This window comes from Amblyomma mixtum, chromosome 10 (genome assembly GCF_055824585.1).
Source record: "Amblyomma mixtum isolate Tamu chromosome 10, ASM5582458v1, whole genome shotgun sequence".
Lineage (NCBI taxonomy): Eukaryota > Metazoa > Arthropoda > Arachnida > Ixodida > Ixodidae > Amblyomma > Amblyomma mixtum.
In genome coordinates, this window is record NC_143021.1 from 106,569,117 (window position 1) to 106,593,482 (window position 24,366).

At 49.2% G+C, this 24,366-nt stretch overlaps 1 long non-coding RNA gene and 1 pseudogene across 1 annotated transcript in view; both read right to left on the reverse strand.

Moving 5' to 3' along the window:
- Nucleotides 1-3,456: 3,456 nt before the first annotated feature.
- LOC149326607 (uncharacterized) overlaps nt 3,457-24,366 on the reverse strand; it is a 40,808-nt gene continuing 19,898 nt past the window's right edge. Inside the window, exons 2-3 of the long non-coding RNA XR_016286534.1 lie at nt 6,016-6,168; nt 3,457-3,462 (exon numbers count right to left, since the gene is read on the reverse strand). This is a non-coding gene — a long non-coding RNA (uncharacterized LOC149326607). The remainder of the gene's footprint in view (nt 3,463-6,015; nt 6,169-24,366) is intronic.
- LOC149326608 (uncharacterized) lies at nt 15,357-16,684 on the reverse strand (annotated as a pseudogene).

Here is a 24,366-nt window from a genome sequence, read left to right on the forward strand (position 1 = left end):
GCAGGGCTGTTGAACAACTATAGATCAAGTCCACTCAACCCCTATGAATCAACTCCAAGTAGCCCAATCTGCCGTTCTTCAGAAACGCGTTTGCAGAGTTGCCTGAACGCCCATGAATATTTTCTGCGAAAATGCATTTATAATTGTGGGTGCAGGTGGTCTCCAGAGCACTAACGGGCAGGGCTGGCTTCAATAGCCAAAAATGAAAGGGGTGAGTCATCTGTGGACACGCCTTCCCCGGTGAACTTTACCCGGCTACGCTGGCGAACCTGACCGCGTCTTGTCGCTTGAGTCTGGTGACTGTCAGGACCACGCATGTAACTGCAAGCGCCTAAAGGCTACTGGCAGCACATTCCCCCCACCCCCCGCAGTTGTTGACCGAGCAAGCGTCGTTCCTGGAAAGAAACGCGCAACGCACCGCTTCAACACGACGGTGAGAGCAAGGGTTGGGTGCCGCGCTAAAGATTTTTATTACAAACCCCACTGCGCCCAGGGTGGGTGCGCCCTGACAACTTCTACCTACTCCCCGCAGCAGAGGCACACAGGTCTGTCTCCTCTTTCTAGCCTGGCCTTGGCTGCAGAAGAAGCTTGGATTGGAACGGCCGCATTTCAATCGCCTTCGCAAAACATCAGCTTCGCAGAACTGTGAAACCCCTCCCTATTGTAAGCAGCGTGACGTCAAAAAGTTGCGGCCCGGTGGGCAAAATTGAAACTTTTGGTTTTGAGCCTGTGTTGTTGGTCCCGAGGGCTCCTTGCCCGCCTTTCTACCCCGATTCGAGACGCCTCGCCGGCCCTCAAAGGATAGAAGAGGGGAAACGCTTGCGCTGAATGACTTAGGCCGGGTGGCAGGAGCGCGCTCCAGGCGCCAGTTAATCCGGCCGGTGCCTCCGAAGAGGTCTGCTGAGTAGCTGCTAGGGTTGTGGGCTAGGTATTGACGGAAGTCAGTTTTCTTTGCACGTGTCGGCCTGCCTGCAAATCTGTATGCGCAGTCGCGTTTTTTTTTCTTTTTCAGGTGAGAAAAATGTACAGCCTAAGATGTGTATCCCAGAAAATAGTGAAAATATTTTTTTTTCTGCCAACTTGAAGGAGCGAAAATTGCTAATTGATTACGTGCACTCAGTGGAGCAGATTGTCAATGAAAACGCTGTTACCTCAATGGGGAAGTGTGTGTCCTAAGTGAATCAACTTGAAATTCGAGGCCAATACAATGGGGTTTTGTTACGTTTTGTGCTAGTAATAATAAACACAATCTTTATGTGAGCATAAAATAAAGTGCCTCTAAACAGATATGCGAAGCTGAAGAGATTACCGCGCATGTGAGCACACTTTATTTGCAGAGCCATCGCTATATGTGCTCATTCATGTGCAAGCAAACATTTTGACTTAGAAGTTACATTCAGCCAGAGCAATGCCTACTCCCGTAATATCTTAGAATTTCATGAAATATTGAGGAAAATAGATGTCTGTGTAAATTATGGCAGATTTTTTTCACGTTTCATGATCATGCACATAGAAGCAAGCGCTGTGGCAAATGCTATTTCAAGGCCGGAATGCGAAGACAATGCAAAGCATGAGGAACCGCCCTGAGCAAGAGGCTGAAGCGTTCGTCAGATCTGGTGAAATGTAGAGTTCCGGCCCCTTCCAATTAGGTTTTTTCGTAACCACGCTGATGAAAATCTGGTCGTAAATGTTTATCAGGTAGACAAGCACCATTTTGAAAATACTTATGGTCTTTCTTCTAATTTGTGAATACGGATCGACACTAACGTCATTTTATGTCAAAAACCAGGTCAAGAAACAATTTGCGATGTAAAACCTGCGTCCCCCATAACCTTGCTGAATTATCCTGAAGTCCTTGATGGTGTTGGTGAGAGGGCTTCGAAATCTGCTGAAAAATAGCTCTTAGACGAAATTTTTTCACCAATGTCATCCACAGACCACGCAGCCGAAGGACTTCATACCGGTTTCCAAGAAATTTCACCGGAAGCTCTCGGCCCCTCGTGTTCACGGAACTATCCTGAGTAGTAGTAGTAAGTGGCTTTTATTGTAAATGAAAAGGAAGGTAAAAGGATTCTTGCCAGCCCCGTCATCTGCTTTCATGTCTAGAAGCACCTGAGCTGGGGCTGGGGGAAGGAAATGGAAAGCGAGATGACAGTGAGGGGGAAAAACAAAGGGTAGAGAGAGAGGGGAAGAAGAGGGAATACCTTCCCACCTGCTTGTATTTCCATTACGCGAGGCGATACAGCCAGTGGGGAGGACCGCAAAAAGTTTCAGCAGCCTCGCGTTGCCGGCGACCTGACACGTGAGGCGCGCACTAAGGGAGAGGGCGACCGCGCTCTCTCTCTCACACACACACATACACACACACTACGCTCCGCAAGCTCCCCCTCTCACTCGCATGCACCAAGCTGCCCCTCACGCCCGCAGCACAATTTTCTCCATTCTTGACCGGAGCGGAATTCCAGCCATGACTAACAATGAGGGACACCACCCCTTTTGAGCACCCGCGAGCAGGTTGACACGTGCACATAGAGGAAGTGCCAGCGGTGCGAGCAGCAAGTGCACCATAGCAGACTTCCATATTTATGCAACTCACCTACTCCTATCTAGACACTACACGCGCATTCGTGCAGGGACATTCGCACCAAATGTAGCTGTACTATTGCGGAGCAGCTCTTCCGGAAACCGCGCCATTTACGAGAGCTAGTTTTGAATCATAATACCCTGTAGCCCATACTGACAACTAATTGCATTTCTAACGATTTCGGAATCCGTGGTTTGCACACCGCTGAGGGAAGGTACTGGTATTTCATGCAGTGCAAACAATGGCAAGAGATGCTGGCATTGTTTTTGCTGCATTGTGCGCATGCATATCACCAGCTACGCTCCCATATACCTTTCAAGAATGTTATCCGTGCATTCTTTTTTTCTTGCAGTGTGTGATTGACATATAATTTTGGGGGCATGCTTTGCATTCACTACAATGCTAGTGAAATCACACTGTCCACACGTGCACTTTTCCACCGGTAGAGGCAGAAGCGGAAGGCTTCATTCGCTTCCATTGATGTGCATTTTCAAAAGACAAACGCATGTTCCTTATAAAAACAGGACCATTTTATTGCAACATCTGCTAAGCACGTTCAGATGCCTTGCACAACTCCCCCGCACATCATGGTGGCTGCCTGCAAGCAAACAAGTCCATTCCAATGTCATATGCGAGTCTATTTTCAGGAAGTGACAGGAAATGTCAGTGCTCAAAAGCGGGTATTAGCTTGTTCTTTACTGCTCAACTATTGCAGTTACTTTCCATTGACTTAGTGTTTCAGGAACACGCAAAGACATATGCTTACCTCTCATCATACAAAAATGTGAGGGCAGTGACGGAAAAGGAAAGAAAATATGTGCATAAACATAGCAAGTGGACTGAAAAGTCCTTACATACATCTAAGTCATTTGCTACCACTGTAACAATGAGAGCAGATAACATGTTAGGATAAAAGCCTGCTGAGCACGATAGAAACATATTCTGCTTACGCTATACAGGGTGATACAAAGCTGCTGGAACAATGAAACACTGCTTGTTTTTCTTGATAACATGGTTGGCATGGTTCTCACTGTGTCAAAGGAAGTACACTGGATAGTGCACAGAGCAGAGTTTTCATCTGCGGCACTTGAACATCCATCACTTTCATCACAAGTTTTGCTCTCTGGCCCCTTTTTCAACACTACAGACAATAAAAAATGAGAAGTTGGGCTTCTTCGACATCCCTAAATTGTACTTCACAATTTATTCTTGCAGCGAAGTAGGAGAAGAAAAATTTACTTGCAGTGAATACGAAACAGAAGCATGCACTGACTAGCGCATTTCTCTAGCCCCAGTTATGCAGTGAATTTCACGAGCACAATTATATTTCTTTGAAAGCACCGGCCTCCTAGCACGAAACTAGAAGATAATCAGCATCATAGGCACGTGCTAGGTGCATTAATGAAGAAAACTGAACCTCCTCAGCAAAAAATTTCAAGTGCTAAGAACTAGTTTATCACCGGTACTAAAGTATCTGCAGTAGCTACGGCTCGCAGTGCGCTTGTACGATTTTTCATCACGCTTTGCCCCTCCCTCATCATAATCTACACATAAGCTGCCAAATGCCACTCGCATAGAAAGGTGTCCAACCCCCCACAACGCAAACTGCCGCTTCCTTGCACTGCGGGCTCCTAACGAGCTCAGGAGGAATGCAAAACGCAAACGCGAAATGTTTTGCGCAATGCAGAATCAGCAGGTGATTTTATCGCCCTGTATAACCTGTAGTATATTTTTTAGACATGCCAACAGTTTATAGACTTACTTCAGAGCGGAGTGAACAAAAAAATTCCATCTGACACATCTGGGATCCAACCCGCGTCGTGCGCATGCTCAGGACGAGAGTCGTCATATACATAAAATATCCCTCAATGCCCTCTGTGACTTTTAAAACTCATCGCTTATTTCTAAACACAAGCCCCTCAACTCTCCAATTTAGAGCCACTTCTACAGGCCCCCAGCTAAGGAACAAATTATTATGCAGCAGATTTCTGCTCCCACCTTACGAAATGTCACAGTGCCGTGACACTGGTAATCTTGCACACGCGTTCATGAAAAACCGCACTCGATAACACACACTACGAGGTAGCTCACGCACGCGACACAGGTACAGTTGGGACTTCAATGCACATACTAATAACAAAATTGTGGTCCGAATGGCTCACCTGCGTTTGGCCCTGACATCAGCCATGCGCGTACGAAGCTTTGTCATCGTCGACCTTTTGCGCTGAAGGTATTTCCGCCGATTCCCCATTTGACACTTTTACACAAAAATAAACTGGCAAGATAAAGTGATAAAAAACGGCGCTGCACACAAATACAAAAGCGCAGTAAAAAAAAACACCAACAAGCAAAACAGCACGATACGCCCATGACAGCCTGCTGAGCAGCCGAAGAAACGACCGAAAGGCAGGAGAGGTTTCAGCGAAGTCAGTCGTCTGTCTCGTAAGTCTTGCTTCAAAATGTTTGGCAGCCCCACTGTCGTTGACCGGCGGAACTCCATTGTTGAGTCAAAACGCCCGCGAGATTCAAATGCAGCAGCCCCGTCGACCAACAAAGGGGCGAGTGCGAGCTAACATGAGTCGTTTATCAAACCAAAATTTACATCACTGGTAGTATTAAGACCAGCGACTTCAGTTCCTGTCAAAAAAGCCTGGAATATAACAGTGATATTTCGCGCTGGATGTATTTTGCGGAGGTTACGGCGCACCAAAAAATGGCGCAATTGAACGGCGCAGTACTATCGTTCTGTTTGTCATAGCAAAATGCCGCCTCGAGAGGATTTCGAATATTTCCTGAATATTTCGTGTGCCGAATTTGTTCCCTATACGACGTTTACTTGCTTCTAAAACTCAGATCAAATAAGCGCAGTTTCTAGGTTACGACCAACTTTGAACAATGAAAACTAAAAAATTATGACATGTAGCTCAATGAAATTTTCAAGAATTAACAACATGGGTACTATCTACAATCCTGCTAAATATGTTTGTGATTTATGAATTGGACTAGGAGTTATTAATGCGTTATTCTTTTAAATTTCACACTTATTTATGGCACCAGTTCTAAATAACTACCCAATATAACTCAATAACTTGATGCAAGGTTCTCGAGTCACACTTCATCTAAAAGCTGCAGAAGCAGTTTTCTTTTCGGAGCAGCAGTTTTCGTAAAAATCCGGTCCAACGCAGGCAAGTCGAGCAAAAATATCGTTTTATGCCCCTCGCTCTTTTGCTCACTGCTATCATATTAACGTGAATAGCTTTTAGAGACACATACCATCGCAAAGAAGATACAATTATCTTTACAATGCGCTCAATATCATTTTTCTAGCGCAAACGGATGAGCCACACCGCTCACACAAACATGACGAAAAACGGCTGCTGACCGCCGCTAGCGTGGTACCGCCGCCTTAATTCTGCAGCACCGCCACGCACCTGGTTCAGCTGGTTGGGGTTGACGCCGAAGAGGAAGAAGGTGGGAAGGGCACACGCGTACCGCAGGCTCGACTCGCAGATGGCGTATGACACTCGCTGGAGCCACTTCGGCCGCACCAGGAGCCGGCCCCTGTTGGCCACCACGGCCGCCGCCTGCGCCGCCGCGAGGTCCGGACTCATTAGTGTCGCCACACGGTGCCACCGTTTTTTGCCATGTGCCAGTTTCAGAAATGATCACCCTGAATGGTTTTTCCGGTTTATGGGTTTTTGCACTGAAAAACACGTCTAAAAAATCTTTTCGTGCATAGCCTATTTCTTTAGCCAGCTTGGTAAGGTTTAACTTGTTGCATAGCTTCTTCGCTTTAGCTTTTACTTTTGACATCATTATTTCGTTGCGGCAGTTAAATACAGAAGACACGACTTCGTCAGCCTTGAACTTGTAAAGTTCACAGGGTAGAATCGCAAAACCACCTTCTTTGTCAGCAGGCAGCACGACCAGGTCCTGTTCCTTGATGAAGGACTCGACGCGCTTAAGGGGTACCTTGGAAGGTCCTGGCTTTGAGCATTGCAAAATGTCGACTCCTGAAATGCAGCGGTCGTGTTCCAGTTGCGTTGCACGCTGCGATACTTGGCGTACCATCGCAAGTAGTTGTGCAGCTGACGGCTTGGGCTCCACCGCAAACTTTGGTCCTAACGCTAGGACCCTTGACACGTCATCCGGTAGATCCAGGGCCTCCAGGGTGTGGACGGTGCTCCGAGCTGTCTTCGTCCTGCTCGCAAGGTCGGCCCGTAGTTGTGGCAGATGTTGAGCCGACAATCATTCGGTAGCTTGAGCAGTGATACGCTGGTATTCACGAAGAATTCACCAGGCTGCCTGACTTTCGATATTCAGGAGAACCTGAGCCTCGAGGCACTGCCTGTAAAGCACTGTTTTCTGTATTTAACTGCCGCAACGAAGTAATGATGTCAAAATTAAAAGCTAAACCGAGGAAGCTATGCAACAATCTAAACGTTACCAAGCTGGCTAAAGAAATAGGCGATGCACGAAAAGATTTTTTAGACGTGTTTTTCAGTGCAAGAACTCATAAACCCGAAAACCCATTCAGGGTGATCGTTTCTGAAACTGGCACATGGCAAAAAACGGTTTCAATGTACTTACAAAGCAAACTTAACCTTTTACCTCTTGACGACCCTCTTATGGTTAAGAAATCTGACGAAATTTTAGACTTCGGTCGCGCACTGAAGACAGCATTGTTGCATTTTCTGTGAATGTTAAGGATCTGTATTACCCGCTGCCGAACGACAAGGTGCTGTGCTGTGTAGAGGAGTGCATAGATGAGTCCGGGTTTGTTGCTTTCCGGAAGCGGCGGGTGTGTCGGCGAGCAGTTTTTTAGAAATTTTAGCTATTTTCTTGCAGTCAACGTTCATAAATGGGAAGGAAAACCCTACCTTCAGAAAGAAAGGATATGCATCGGGCCGTACACAGCGCCTATTCTGAGTAATCTGTTTTTTTTTTTTTGAAAACTTGACAAGGCTGTTTCCAGCCACCTAGACAGCTTGGACGTAATCAAGGTCTTTAGATTTGTTGATGACTTCTTTATTCTTATCAAGTGTGACCACGGCTCACATGAGCCAAAGGATCATAGCATTGTAACTATCATGAAAGAACATTTTAAACCGCTTGTTTTAACGTGCGAATTGCCCATCAATAACTCCATTACATTTTTAGATATTTACTTCACCTTTCACGCTCATCACATATGCTGGGCCTACCAGCCGCGTAGCAACAAGCCGATGGTGCCATATCACTCCGCTCATTCAAAACTGGTAAAAAGAGGCATTGTCAATTTGTTTTTTTAAAATGCTCTCCAGACATCTTGTCCGCACATGATGACCGATAGTATTCAAGATCAGTCCAAGAGGCTGACTAATGTCGGGTACTCCTCCCATGTTCAAGTTTCTGTTGCCGAAAAACTTGTTAAGAGAATGAAATCAGAAAATCAATGTCACCACGACACGGTTCCCCGTGAACGAAAACACCTTGTTGTATTAAATTATCTACACAAGATTTCCCGCAATTTGAAAAGAATTGGTCAACGAGCGAATGCGACCGTCGTGTTCTCGGCGCCGAAAAAACTTGCAACGTTGTGCAAACTGGGAAAAACAAACACTAACAAAGCGCGCGGATGCGCAACTAGGCACCAGAAGCCCTACGTCACGTACGATGAAGGTGTTGTGTATCAAATTCTCTTCTCATGCGGGAAACACTATATCGGCCAGACGGGGAGATGTCTGAATGAGCGCCTAATGGAACATGCTCGCAACGTCAGAAACGGGCAAGGCGGATCGCTGGTTGACCACATTCTCGCATGCGAGTCAAAAACCTGTAAGCCTTTCTTTGATAAAAGTCTGGCAATAAGGAAAAGTAGAGAAAGGGTAACGCGCGAAAACATTGAAGCCGAAAAGATAAATAGGTCAGGATGCTCGTGTGTAAGAAAACCTTCCATTCTCCTCTCAGATAAAGAGCTCGTTTTTCTGAGGAATTGATTCTGTTCGCACATGTGATTACTGTTTTTTGGCTTATATAGTGATGCTTCAGGAGAATAAAATTTGTTGGAAGTTAGCGCTCGCGGTGTTCGTCACTCGTCTCTTGTGTCCTCGTCTTTTGCTGCGCTACAGTTTATTGGAACTATGCACCAACAAGCCCAAAAATCCACGCTACTTTTCGTCTTCCCTGGACCTTATATCTGCAATGGCGCACAATTTGCCGACCTTGTTTGGTGCAGAAAAAAAAAACATCAATGCCATATCTGCTGCCTACTTGCTTCAAACGGTGTGGCATTTGGTGAACGTACGGTAGAACAACGAATTTATCTTTTTCCTTTTTTTTGAAGGTCCCTGTGGTTTTTGCCTTTTGACCTTTTTAAGTATCTTACTGCAAGCAAGTACTAAGACATCATCTGGAAAGCCCGCAGTTCTTAGCCTCTGAACCTGCTGATTAAAACTTGTACTGATAGCATGCGCGCATTATTTGGCAGTGGCAGCACCTAGGCAAGAAACTGCAATGCCACATTTAACAACCTTCGAATGCGCCGAACGAAAATTGAGCAAAGGCTTCTCTGATCTCTGAAGGAAGGACCAGCACACGTCATCTTGCTTCGTTGCCAATCTTATATCCAGAAACTGTAGCTCATTTCCGTGAGGTTTTTCAAAGGTGAAAGTTAGGACGTGTCCGCTTTCGTCAAAAATCTTTAATACCTCATCGACCTGCCTATTGAAATCTTCATGTTGACAAAAACAAGATAATCATCCACATATCTGAAGATGCGTTTTGTACTGACTCCCAAATTACTTCTAATAGCTTTATCTGCATGACTCAGAAAGATGTTACTTAGTACAGGAGCCACTTTTGAACAATGCACACCTTCTCTTTTTCCGTGCACAACCTCCCTTCCCATTCAGTAAAGGTGGACTTAAGACAAAAGCTCCAAAAGGGCGCTCTTCCGAGCTTCATCTCTTGTTCAGCGGGAATTGTTTCACCGCTGACCCAAGTTCCATCTGCTCTCAGGCCGCTAATGCGATATGCCGGTCCCACACCCTCTCCTTTTGTATCCGTCACAAGTTCCTGCCTCCGGACGTCCTGGCTTTATTCGGCGGGTTTGTTCCCTCGTCCGGCCATGGGATCCGGGTACTGAAGCTTCTAAGTCCTGAATGGCAACGACAACGTCGTCTCTACATGGACGCCCTCTTGCTACGGGTGTGCTCAAGCAAGTCGTCGAACCACGCGTGGAAAGAATGCCTTCCAGTCCTCGATACCACGGCGGAATTTCTCTGGCAAAGATGTCTCATCATCCTGCGGACGTGGCTGCTAAAAAAAAAGACAGTGATAGCTTCGAATCCAGTGCACACGGTGGGGGATGTGCACCTACCGGACAATGTGCTGGATCTCTGCAGCCTAGGTCCCAAATTTGCTGTTGAGCCCAAAACGTCCGCCGTTGAACTTCTCGGACTAGTGAGACAAATAGGGCAACGAGCAGCCGACTCTGACAAACCCAGATGTGCTGATGAGATTCACTGGTCACTGACCATGGTCAAACAAAAACAAAAATGAGCGCTGCGGCTCCCGAAACGTCATTTTTGATTTTTGTTTGACCATGGTCAGTGACCAGTGAATCTCATCAAGCCATGACTCCTGACCAGACGGTATGCCGTCGAACCCTTGACTAAACCCAGATGTATTCCCGAAGGCGTCGACGTCTTGCAAAAACGCGAAACGTCCTCCAAGAGCCTTCCGCTGCGCCAAACCGTCACCTTTCTTCGAGCCAAGGACTTGTTCCTGGTTCAATCCGTTAAGGAAGACGGCTTCACGGTGCTCCATGCATTCAGACTTTAACTGAATAGCCACCAGCGCTCTAGAGTCTGTCTTCCATAGAAGAGACGATGTCAACCTTCTCAAAGTGAAGAAGCAAGCTGCGCGCCTTTGTAAGTCCATCAAATTGGACAACCTAGCCGGTAATATTCTCTCTGCCAGTCATCTCAGCAGTAACGTGTTTTTCTCTGCAAAGACCCATAAGTCCCAGACACCCTTCCGTGACATAGGTTTTTAAAAAGTATCTTGGCAAAAGTCGGTCGTAGTTTTTCTTAGGGATAAGCTGAAGTTAATAACCCTTGACGACCCTTTCGCGGTCAACGGATTAGATAAGACCATCGAATATTGAAACGCTATCCATGGCAAGAACGTGAAATTTAACAGAGTACACTGTGAGGCCAGTTTGCCGTAGATAATCTCAACGAAAAAACGTGACGCGGGCTACAGGACGGGCTAGCCCCGTCCTGTCCTCATCTTTCTGAGTCCTGTTTCAACGCTACGTTTTTTCGTTCAGATTAAGAATTTGAAAGCCTTTTTCCGTAGACATTAAGGATTTATATTATTCTTTACTGCATAACGAATTATTGCTCTGCATTGAAGCTACCATTGATTCTTTCGGAGCCATAAGCTTCCAAAACGAAATCGGTCTTTCTGTTCGTGATTTTCTGAGACTTTTGGATTTTTACCTAAATTAACGTTTGTCACCTCGAATTACCGCAAGTATATTCAAAAGCAGGGTGTGTGTATTGGTTCTTGTGTAGCGCTCATTCTAAACGAACTTTTTCTAGCCCAGTATTACAGAACCCTGCATAATGTAGCGGAAGATAGGGCGACAGGTCGCTAACCAGCAGAATACGGCAGCCAGCGCGAGACACTTCAACGTCTTCAACCTCTTCGAAGACACTTCAGCGCCACCTGAGAACGCCAGGTGGCGTTACTCCCCCTCCCAAAAAAAGAAAAGATAAAAGCAGGGCTGCAGTACGAGCAATGGAAGGGGGAAAACAAAACAACAGCACAAGCACACAAAAATGTACAAGGGAGGTTGGCGAAGGTGTCCCATGCGACAACTAGCGGAACACTGAAAGTACCGCGTGAAGTACGGTTTCATGCGGGCTACGTGCACAACCTCAGAGCGGGGTGGGCGACGCTGAGGCTGCACAGTCCCGTCGGGAAGGACTTCGTAGGTTACTTCTGTGACGCGGCGCAAAACACTGCAAGGTCCAAAGTAACGGCACATCAGTTTTTCAGACAAGCCTGGGTGGCGTACGGGGGTCCACACCCAAACTTGATCACCGGGATGGTAGTCGGCGTGCCGATGACGGAGGTTGTAGCGGCGCGCATCCGTGCTCTGCTGCGCTGAATGTGAATGCGGGCAAGTTGACGTGCTTCCTCGGCGCGCTTAGCGAACTGCTCGGCGTCTGGCGTGAGTGGATGGTCATCAGTGCAGCATGGAAGCATTGCGTCCAGCATCGTCTGAACGTCACGTCCGTAGACCAGACGAAATGGTGTAAATCGGGTCGTCTCCGGGGTGGCCGTGTTGTAGGCGTATCTGGCGTACGGGAGAATCTCGTCGCAGGTTTTGTGCTGCGAGTCTATGTACATTGCGATCATGTCGGCGATCGTTCTGTTGAGTCTCTCTGTGAGCCCGTTCGTCTGTGGGTGATAGGCAGTGGTTTTGCGATGGTTCGTGTGACTGAGCTCGAACACGTCGCGCATGAGCTGTGCCGTAAACGCCTTACCTCGATCAGTACCTCGATCATGGGACGGTGCGCCATGACGCATCACGATTTGTTGCATAAAAAACTGGGCGGTATCAGATGACGTGCCGCGCTGCACCGCCTTAGTTTCCGCATAACTTGTTAAATTGTCGGTCGCGACTATGATTCATTTATGGCCGGCCGATGACACAGCACAGGGAATGGGCCCAGATGATTGATGCCAACTTGATCAAACGGTGTCCGAGGCGGTTCAATAGGTTGGAGCAAACCCGCTGGCTTGAGAGGAGGCGCTTTACGACGTTGGCACTTGCGGCAGCCGCTGACGTAACGTTGGACGGTGTGAGAAAGTTTGGGCCAATAATACGCCTGGCGCACGCGTGCAAGTGTGCGGGCAAAGCCCAAGTGGTCGGAGGTTGGTTCATCGTGACAAGCAAGAAGAATATCGGCGCGGAGATCTGCCGGAACGACGAGGAGGTGCGCTCGGTCAACAGTGCTGCAGTTTTTCTTAAACAAAATGCCGTTCTGGAGGCAGAAGGCCGGCAGGTTCCCAGAAAATTGTCGGGGTACGTCAGAAGCTCGGCCCTCCAGAAAATCAATGATAGGTCGCAGGTCTGGGTCAGTTCGCTGTCGGGTCATTAAGTCTAAGTCGCTGACAACTCCAAGAAGACCACTCTCGTCCTCTATGCTATCATCCGCTAACCCGACGGGTGCGCGAGAGAGTGCGTCAGCGTCTTCGTGCGTCTGGCCAGATTTGTGCACAATGGTGCAGTCGAATTCTTGGAGGCGGAGGCTCCATCGGGCTAGGCGCCCCGATTGGTCGCGAAGATTGGCAAGCCAGCACACAGAATGGTGGTCGGTAACTACTTTGAACGGGCGGCCGTAGAGGTAAGGACGAAATGTCATGGTTGCCCACACAACCGCAAGACATTCTTTTTCTGTGGTCGAATAGTTTGTTTCAGCGCGAGAAAGCGTGCGGCTTGCATACGCGATGACACTTTCCACGCCACCTCGGTGTTGGACGAGTACGGCGCCGGGGCCGACGTTCCTCGCGTCGGTGTGGACTTCGGTTTCAGCCTCTTCATCAAAGTGCGCAAGAAAAGGGTTTGTTAGCAGTCGTCTGCGCAGCTCGGCAAAAGCCTCCTGTTGCTCGGCGGCCCACACGAACTGTGTATCATCGCGCGTGAGGTGGTACAGGCAGGGGTGCGGCAATCTTTGAAAAGTCGGCGACGAAGCGGCTGTAATATGCGCACAGACCCAAAAAACGTTGCACACTTTGTTGTAGGAACAGGAAAGTCGGCGACAGCAGCAGTTTTCTCGATGGCTTAACGCCATCGGTACTCACACGGTGACCGAGAAACTTCAACTCTTTGTACCCAAAGTGGCACTTCTCGGGCTTTAGCGTTAAGTCGGCCGATCGGAGGGCATCTAATACTCTCCTCAGGCGTTCAAGGTGTTCGGCAACGTGGTATCGTGGTGGAGCAGCGCAAAGGACGGGACACAAGAAACAAGGAAGGACGTACACAGGCGCTGTGTACGTCCTTCCTTGTTTCTTATGTCCCGTCCTTTGCGCTGCTCCACCACGATGCAACAGCACCAACTAGCCCAGCAACTTTCACTTCTGAACTTCATATCTTGTTCATCGGGCTCTGTTAACTGTCTCCAGCGCCTGTGTACGTCCTTCCTTGTTTCTTGTGTCCCGTCCTTTCCGCTGCTCCACCACGATGCAACAGCACCAACTAGCCCAGCAACTTGCTCTTCTGTTCGGCAAAGGTTTCGGAAAATACGACATCATCGAGATAAACCAAACAAGTTTGCCATTTGAGTCTAGCGAGAACGGTATCCATCATCCGCTGGAATGTTGCCGGCGCTGAACATAGCCCAAAAGGTAGCACTTTAAATTCGTACAGTCCGTCGGTTGTCACGAACGCCGTTTTTTCGCAATCCCGCTCGTCAACCTCTATCTGCCAGTACACCACTCTTGAAATCAATGGAGGAGAAGTACTGGACGCGACGTAGTCTGTCGAGTGAGTCGTCCATACGAGGCAGCGGGTAGACGTCTTTTTTAGTGATGTTGTTCAGTTTTCGATAATCAACGCAGAAGCGGAGTGTCCCATACTTTTTTTCACCAGCACGACAGGTGAAGACCAGGGGCTGCTGGAAGGTTGAATGATTCCATCTGAAATCATCTCCTCCAAACACCAAACACCAACTAGCCCAGCTTTCTGCCTTAAATTCCTTCACCTGTTGGATCGCCTCACGCTCCTTCAGTGAGATACGGTACGGCTGCTGATGGATAGGGCGGGCATCGTCGGGCGTAATGATGCGGTGCTTCAGAAGAGCCGTCTGCTGGACTTCCGACGAAGAAGCGAAACAGGTAGCGTATTCGAGTAGGAGGGCACGTAGTTTTCGCTGTTGAGTCATCGAAAGGTCTCGGCTGATGTCAAGAGCGTCAAGGAATGGGCGCACAGGTCTAACAGCTTCGAACGCGAAAAATTCAGAAACCTTCGCTAAGAGGTCGGCGAATGCGATGGCAGTAGTACGAAAAAAGTGCCAGGGCTCGTTAGAGAAGTAGTCACCAGAAGCTCAGACCAGCCGTCGCGGAGATGGATGAGACTTCGCGCTGAGCAGATGCCGTGGGTGAGCAAAAGGGATAGGTTGCCTTCTGCGACCGCTGTCCCTTCACGTAGTCCGTCGCTGTGAACACTCACAAAAACATTGGCGCGTGGCGGAATCCAAACGCTCTCGGCGGATATTTGAAGGGCGGCGCGGCGTTGACAGTCCTCGAAGTAAACATCAGCATTCTCGGCAGAAAATGTGACCGTGCGCTTTCGGAGGTCAATAATAGCTCCATACTCCCGGAGAAAATCAACGCCAAGGATACAGTCACGGGAGCAGTCAGGTACAACTAGGCAGCTGACAACAAATGTGGAGCTGCGAATTTGGACTCTTGCCGTGCATAGGCCAAGCGGTGTTACGACATGTCCGCCAGCCGTGCGAATCTGCGTGCCAGACCATGGCGTCATTACCTTTTTAAGAAGCGCCGCTAGCTTTCAGCTTAAAATCGAGAAATCAGCGCCAGTGTCCACCAAAGCACTAACCTTATAGCCGTCGAGAAGCACGGGTATATCCAACGAGACTCGATCTCCGAGTTCAGGTACTGCAGTCGTTGTCTTTAAATCGCGGTCGGTTGCTGTTCGCGTTGTCGGGGGATCTTGTTCGCATGCCAGCGGCCTCGCCCCCGGAAGTCGCTCTCTTTACTTTTCCCGGCGGGGACTTGGCGACCGTCTCTGCGCCATCCAGGGGGAGCTTTGGGGCTGTGGCGAAGGTCGGCGTGGTGATGGAGACCGAGACTGCCGGTGGGGAATTGCCGTCATGCGCTGCTGGGCCACGTAGTCCTCGATCTCCCGGGGTAGTTGACTTCTTGGTGGACCGGGCATGTCTATAGGGAACCCCTGCAGCCCAAGCTGGCGATACGGGCACTGGCGATACAGATGACCGAGTTCCCCGCAGTGAAAGCACAGACGCCGCCGATCTGGAGCATGCCACAGGTCCGTCTTCCGCTGGGGTGATAGTCGATTGTCGATGTAGTACGTGTCGGGTTGTGCGGAAAACAGCGAGCCTTGATTGGAAGGAGGAAACTGCGGCCAAGAGGGCGCAGGACGTCGCAAGGCTTCAGCATACATTGGCCGACGGCACTCCGTGGGAAAAGGCGGCGGGTCAACGGACGGGAACGAAGGCCTCAAGGCTTGAACCTCTTCACGGACGAGGCTAGCGAGAGAGCCGGCCGTCGGCAGGGGAGCACCGAACAGTGTCTGGAGCTCTTCGCGCACAACGGAGCGGATCAGCTCGCGGAGATCAGCGTTAGCCTCGAAGGTAGGAAACGGTTCTGTAGCCGAAGCGGCGAGTACTGGCCTGTCGTAGGTGGTAGACCGCCGCAGGAGCATTTTCTCCATCGTGACCGCTTCCGTCAGGAGCTCAGCAACAGTCCCCGGTGGACTGCGCACGAGGCCAGCGAAAAGTTGCTCTTTAACGCCGCGCATAAGTTGGCGCACCTTTTTATCTTCGGGCATGGCCGGGTCAGCTCGCCGGAAGACCCGAGTCATATCCTCCACGTACATGGTTACAGCCTCATTCGGCATCTGAATGCGAGACTGCCAAGCCCGTTCCGCCCGTTCTCGACAATCCATGCTGGTGTAGGTCTCCAGCAGGCGTCGGCGGAACTCGTGCCATGATGTTAAGGCGTCTTCTCGGTTTTCGTACCAGGTACGTGCACCGTCCTCGAGACTAAAGAAGAAATTTCAAAGCTTGGCGGAGTCGTCCCACTGGTTAAACGAGGCCACGCGTTCAAACTCGACAAGCCAGTCTTCTACGTCTTCGAGCTGACTGCCGTGGAATGGTTTGGGCAGTCGAGGATTCTGCAAGGTGCAGTAGGGTGCAGCTTGCATGACAGGTCGATGATTGGGTGCTCTGGCAGAGTCCAAAGGCTGTGTTCGGGAGGTAGGCCTTTGTTTCTCCGGCTAGCATGGTCCACAGGGACTAGCGAAGGACTAGAGCCCAGGCTATCCGGAGGAGTACGAGACATATACAGGGATCTTTACCCAGCGCCTACACCAAAATATGTAACGGAAGATAGGGCGACAGGTCGCTAACCAGCAGAATACGGCAGCCAGCCAGCGCGAGACACTTCAACGTCATCGAAGACACTTCAGCGCCACCTGAGAAAACCAGGTGGCAATAAGATGATTCCTGAGACGGCCGTGGTAAAATTTTTCCGGTACGTCGACGACTATCCCGTTCTTTTAAATTGCAGCCATGAATCTTTTACCTCAGCAGTATCGAAGGCCCTTTCTTTATTTGAACGTTGCATACCTCTCCCTTTGACGCATGAAACACCCAACGAGCAGTCAATTACATTTCTTGACCTGATCCTCCGATTTTCTGATAACCACACCTGCTGATCTTACCAACCTAGAGGCAAAAAGGCACTCCTGCCGTCCGCCTCAGCCCATACAAAATTGTCAAGAGTGGCATAGTAAAACTGGGCTTCCAAAACGCGCTGCAAAAATCATGTCAGCATTTCTTCCTGGACACCTTCAATAACCAGACCGATCGCCTTTTAGCAGCAGGTTACCCTTTACATCTGCTAGCCTCCATAGCTGGCTCCATGATCAAGGGGTCCCGGCAGCGCATCGAACCTGATACTTCAAAAAAAAGCACAGAAATGTTGTGGTAATGCCCTACCTGCACACAGTCAGTCTTGAAGTAGAAATGTTATAGTGCAAACAAAGACATGGACAAGAGAGACGCAACACACGCACAAGCGCTAACTGTCTACTGGATTTATTCGTCGAAAGCCACATCTTTTATAGGCCTAAGGATCGTGAGAGACAAAAGATGACAAAAAAAACAAGGGTTGTGTCAGAGCCATCAAATCGCGAGCGCATGAGCGGGTACGCAAGGACATCGCACTCCCGTTTTATCTTCCATCTAATCAACAAGTAGCTGCATTAAAATAGTCAATCTCAGCCTGGAACAGATATAAAGAAGGTTCGCTGATGCACTCGCTGCCAAGTTTTTGTATGTGGTAGGCTTCTAGGCTTATCCGTGCTGTCCTGTCTTTACTTTTGCCAAGAACCTTTGTCTCCTCAAACCGCGCCACACATGCTCCACACTTACTCATGGGCGTCCGGAGGGGGGGGGGGGCAAGGGGGGGCGGCTGCACCCCCCTGGAAAATCACTCACTCGAACCGTGAGTGATGGCCGCACGTCAGGGGCGGCGGTGCGCTCAGCCAAAAGAGTAAAAGCGGCCCTGCTTCCACGCTTTGGGTCACATCTGCAAAGTGCCGCGTCCGGGGACGCGTCGTTGCAGACATACAGCGGCACCGGCGAGCATGTGTTTCGAGCCGTCTTGAGATGTGTGCCTGTTTCTTTGATCTCTAGAGAGATAGCGACACGGAGGCAGACAGTGCACACCCCGGCCACCGATGAATTCTTCAGGAGGGAGGGACAAATCAGCCGTGTCCATCCCCGCTTTGTCGGACTGCTCAGGGGCAAGCGGGCGATGAGTTGGCGCCGCCGCCGCTCGCTGTCTCCTCCGATCCACGGGAGAGCGCAGTTCGGTACAAGCGCCGCTTTCAGAATTTTCGGCAAAGGGGATTAGCTGCTTTTGTTCACGGCGACGCAGTCTCCAGAGGCGCCCCCACACCAGCGTTCCTTGCGTCTTCTCCGGAAACCAGCGCCTTTGGTCAAGGCAGCCCGATGGCGCCTGCCTGGCTCGCCTGTCACCTCTGGCTGGGCCTCAAATCCCAACAGCGCCCATGTACTGTGCGATGTCAGTGCATGGTAAAGAGACCGTCCGTCCCTCATAGCCTGAGTCGTTTTGGGGCTCTGAACCTCATAAAAACACACAAAACAAATTTTCCGACCGGAGTGGCGAGTGTCCCTTCCCCTCGGAAGTCGCGCGGCGTTCCTTGCGTGTGCTGTAATGATCGGAGGCCCAGCCAGCGGAGAACGGCGAGACAGTCAGGCGTCATCAGGTATGCGGCCAAAAGCGCTGCTGTTTCTCGGAGAAGACGCAAGGAAAAGCTGGCCTGGAGGCGGCTTCTGGCTCGGCGTTTGCGGGGACAAAGGCTCTAATCCCCTTCGCCGGCGATGCTGAATGCGGCTCTGGTGCCGGACTGCGTTCCTGGGGACTGGCAGCGGAAACAGGCGAGCCAGACCGGCGTCATCAGGCTACTGCGACGGAAAGCGCTGCTGTCCGGGGGAGACAAAAGAGACACTGCGTGGGGCAGCTACTGGCGACGGCGTCGGCGTACACAAAGACGTCTAATCCCTTCGCCGGGAAGGCTGAGCGCGGTGCTTCTCCCGGACTGCCCGTGGACTGACCGACGAGACCCAGTGGCGACGACGGCGGGGCGGCGGCGCCGCTAACTCATTACCCGCGTGCGCCCTGGGCAGCAGACAAAGCCGAGGGGCGACACGGCTGATTTGTCCCTTCCACCGAAATGAAGAGGTCACCGGTGTGAGCGGTCAGCGCTCGCGTCCCCATCGATCAGGATCGTCACTCAGCAGCAAACGACCTTTGGGCCTGGGAAAACAGTTCGCGACTCAGAGACGCCAAGTTCCTCCTTGCCCGTGTATGTGTGTGTCTGTGCGGTGTGCGCCGTCACGTGGGGAGGGCGGAGCCAAAGAAGACGCTAGCAGCCCATTGGACGCTCAACCCGAGATCAGATTCCCTACCTGGGTACCTGGGGAATCTGAACTGCATTTAAGCAGCAATCTGTGGGGTGCCAGATCATCCTCCCTCATTTTCTGACTTTGGTCTCCGTGCTACTGTACAAAATGTAAAATAAACCTTCCAGCTTTGCTATTCCTCCCGAAGGCTTCCCTCCGTAGTCTGGCTGCTTCGTCCTAATGCGGTGAAGACCCTGGTCCCGATCTCCGAGCACAACAGTGCGCGCCTCTTTGTTTGTGCTTCGGTGTTTTTAGTGGCCGGTTGTCAACGAAGCTGAGAACAACCAAGACAGCGGACGAGAAAACGACGAGCGGCGAGTAGTGTGTGTGCAAATACTCGACTGTGCGGTTGCGCGAGCAAGATGGAGCGAGGTGTATGAAGCTGCGAGCGTGCATTTATCTTGTAAATAAGTTTTCGCTGCATACATAGTCATTTTTTGTTTTCAACGTACGCATTCAACCGTTTTTCCAATCAATGTGTATATATTTTTAACACTACCAACCCCGAGGAACTCCATAGCCAGCTTTGTCTCGCGCGGTCCCGAATGATGGATATTCGACGATTCTTCAAGCGTCAGCGGTTGTCTGACGAAGCATTATCCAAATGCGCCCCTGCAGATTCTGGTGTGACATGTGACAACGGTGTAGCATTTGAACAGAGTGATGCAAGCTTTTATCACCGGACAGTAGCTGATGTCGTCGACTCCATGGAAGGGACTCTGTCAACAGTGAGTTCAGGTGATGCAGCAGGCCGAGATGATTCCATTTCTCCTTTCTTGGGATTCAAGTCCGGATTTGACCAGAGCGATGCTACCTTTCATCACCGGACAGTAGCCGGCGTCGTCGTCTCCATGGAAGGAACTCCACCAGCGAGCTCCGGTCACGCAGTAAGCCGAAACGATTCCCTTTCTCCTTGCTTGGGATCGAAGTCCGGAGACAACATCAAGAAAACAAATAACTTGCCTCAAGAATATGACTTAGGAGAGTTTCTAGGCAAAGCTAAACTCACTGGCATACCGGACTTTTTGAAGTTACGTCTTCTTACTAAGCCATGGTTGCCAAATGTCACATATGATTTTAAGAAGGATGTAACACCTGGAAAGAGGCCTTTTCGACATCAGTGGCTGGGAGATTACGCCCCCTGGCTTGCGTACTCAGCGACAGCGAAAGGCGCCTTTTGTCGTTTTTGCGTCATTTTTCCTCCGCGTGTTCACCGGGGTACTCAAGGTAGTTTTATCGTGCGCGCTTTCAGTAACTACAGAAAAATGCACGAGGCGTGCAGGGATCACGTAAAATCCCAATGGCACCAGGAGGCAATGACGGCCTCACAGAACTTTATGGATGTGATGAAAGGCAAGCAGCTACCCGTTGTACAGCAGCTCAACAGAGCACTGCACGCGCAAGTTGAAAGGAACCGTGAGAAACTATTTCCAATAGTTTCCACCATTGTCTTTTGCGCGACGCATGACTTGCCGATTCAATCAATCAATCAATCACCTTTATTTCCTTTGAGAAGGAGGAGTGCGGGACTAAAAGCTCGGGGAGCTTGACGAGGTCCCGACCCCTTACTGGTTGGCAAACAGCAAGATGACGGCCAGTCATACATAAAAAAAAAACAGACAATATCAAAGACACACTAAAAAAAAAGGCAAACGCAAAAGAAACTCAAACAAAAATGCCGGTACAAATCAACAGAAGCTGTCGCGAACAAAATGAAATTATTTTAGTCTTGCAAAAAAACAAGTTGGCAAAAGTGTTTGACGATGTCGTTTTGGTTACAGGTGGGATCAAACTCCACACGGTTTAGTAAATTTAGCAATGAGGGCAACGTGTAAGATAATGATTGTTCATCGTAGGATGTCCTAGGGGTGGGCACGGACCATATTTCTTTGTATCTGGTTTGACGATCACTTGTGTTCACCTGTAGCCTTGCAAGACGAATTGCATAATCCATATGAAATTTAACGAAAGCTTTATAGCGTACAATCAACCTATAATTGTATAAACAAAACACAGGAAGAATATCAAACTTTGAAAAAAGAGGCTTCGTGGAGAAAGTGTAATGTACATCAGCAATATAACGCACTGCTCTCTTCTGCAGTAAATGTAGCCTGCGCAAATTGGTCACACCAGTTGTGCCCCACACCATGTTACAGTACTGCATAAGAGATAGCACTAAAGCATTGTAAAGCATAAGTTTCACTTTAGCAGGGATAAAGCGCCGCACACGCGCAATGGCACCAATGGCAGATGACAACTTAGATTGGAGGTAGTCGATATGCTCATTCCAGGTAAGATGCTTTGAAAAATGTACTCCAAGACTATTTACAGAGTCCACCATCTCTAGCTGTTGGGAGCCAAGAAACAAATCCATCTGTTCTGTCAACACTTTGCCTCTAGGCGTATACAAAATTACTTTTGTTTTAGTGGGATTTATTTTCAAACAATTCACCTCAGCCCAGACCTTTAAATCAGCCAGCGTCTTGTTGGCCTTGCTTTCAATATCTTTGCACAAACTGCCTGTAATAAACAGTGTTGTGTCATCAGCATAAGAAATAACCGAAGAATTCGCGGCAAGCAGTCCGATAGTGGAGTCTTCAATGATCTGCTTGACTTTCGTGTAGAAGCTGGAGATACTCTACTTCAGGAGCACTTCGCTTCTTCTGCTGGCAATGCCAAGTACACTTCTGTCCGCGTCCAGAACGAGATCATCACAATCTGTGGCGACATCCTGAGAGAGCAGATAGTTACCGAAACTAACAAAGCGTTTGCTTTTTCCGTTCTTGCTGACGAAACTGCAGATATTTCAGGAAAAGAGCAGATGTCTATAGGCGTTCGCTTTATTGACAAGGCGGAAGTCGAAGTGTGCGTTCGAGAGCAGTTTTTGGGATTTGTAGAGCTGGAGCAATTAAACTCCGCTTGCATCGCCGCGGCAATCTTGAAGCTTTTGACGAATGTCGGACTGATTCTTTCGAACCTCGTTGGACAGGGGTACGATGGATGCTCTACAATGGCTGGAAAAGAAGCTGGAGTGAACAAAATTATACAAAAACAGTTCCCGAAGGCACTATTTTTCCACTGTGCAAGTCACAAACTAAATCTCGTCATCAACGATTTGAACGACGTCTCTGAAATTCGAAACACAATTGGGATAATCAAACAAACCATAAACTTCTTCCGCGAGAGCGTGCTCCGGAGAAAATTGGTGCCCAACATTCCGATGCTGTGTGAGACAAGATGGTCTGCAAAGTACAAGTCTATTAGGATCTTCTCTCAGCATTACGTGGCCATAGTCGAAGCACTCGAGCAGCTCGCGTCCACGGAATCATGCTCGAACGCTGCAACTAGACAACGAGCTCACATCCTCTACTGCGCAACAACAAGCTCATCTTTCATCGTCTGCTTGCATATTGTAGCGAAGTACAGCGCTCGGCTCGAACCAGCTACGAACATTCTGCAAGGTGTATCCATGGACTTCCATTCTGTGCATGGCCACATCACTGAGCTACAACGTATTTTTCGCGGCCACCGGACAAACGCTGTAGAGGAGTTCTCTAACATCATGAATGCAGCAAGGGAGGCAGCCAATCACTTAAATGTGGTGATATATGTACCAAGACAAGTCTCTCGTCAGGCCCACCGAGACAACTACGGGATTCAGTCGCCAGAGGAATACTACCGTGTGGCAATATATGTGCCGTACTTGGACTCCCTCACTGCTTCTTTAGCTCGGCGCTTTTCTGAAAGCAATGAGAGGAGCTTCAAACTTCTCCAGCTGCATCCATCAAAAATGAAGCACTTGAGCCGTGTTGAGTTCGCTGTTCTCGCCGAAGAACTCCAGTGCTTTTACGGCATCGACAACTTCAAGGAAGAGGCCATCTCTTGGTACGAGATGTGGTGCAACAAAACTGGGGACCCATCAGAAATAACTTACTGCGAGCTTCTACATCAGGCCAAGACATTCTTCCCTGGTGTTGCAAAAGCCATTGAGGTGGCTCTGGCTTTGCCAGTTACTACCTGTACGGTCGAACGCTCCTTCAGTACAATGAGGAGAGTGAAAACGTGGCTACGCTCAACGGTGACAAACGACAGACTGGACGGCCTTTGTATGATGAGTGTGCACCGAGAGCGTGTAATGAAGCACAGAAATGAATTTATCACCAGTGTCATCACGCAATTCGCCCCGAAAAATCCGAGGCGTCTACAGTTTCTGTTCAAGGAAGACTGACTGAGTGACTGTCGTTGCGTGTTTGTGAACATATTGTGCTGTGTGCTGGTCATCAATCCGGGTGTGTCGAGAACCCGTATGCAGCAAGACTGAGCACTCTTCTCCACGAAGTGATAGTATCTTTTTGCATTTTTATTAATTTTAATTGTTTCTTCGTTGATAAACTCCAATGTATCTCTCCTAGCCTCGCTTTAATTTGCTGTTTGTAATTTTTCTTTCATGCGTGTATTTTACTTATTTATTTTATTTGTATATAAATAAATAAATTTACTCCGCAAATAGTGCCTTTTTGCTACGAACATACCCCCCCCCCCCTCCGGCGCCAACAACCAATGGGGCCCCCCCCTGCAAAAAATTCTGCGGACGCCCTTGCACTTACTTACATGTGCAACAAGATGCTTGAATTTATCGTTTTGTTTTCTAAGTTTAGGGCGTGTTCCCCTAGACGGTCGTTGACACAACGTCCAGTTTGGCCTACATAAAACTTTCCACAAGACCGGGGAATGGAATAAACCACTCCAGTGGAACACCTTACAAACGGCTTCTGATGCTTTTTCAGGCACTCGCGCTTTTTAGCACTGCAAATGCGCGCAGAGAGCTTTCCCAACTTGTTGGGAGCCGAGAACAAAACAGGTGCTCCATACCTGCTAGCAACCATTTTGAGGGAGCATCAGCCGTTTTTTGTCTCGTTCTACGTTTCAATTTCTGAAGGATGGCCTCAGAGACTGCTGTCAGAACCGACCAGGGAAACCCTGCAGCCACAAGCCGGCTTATCTGATAATTAAAGCTCTGGAACATCTGAT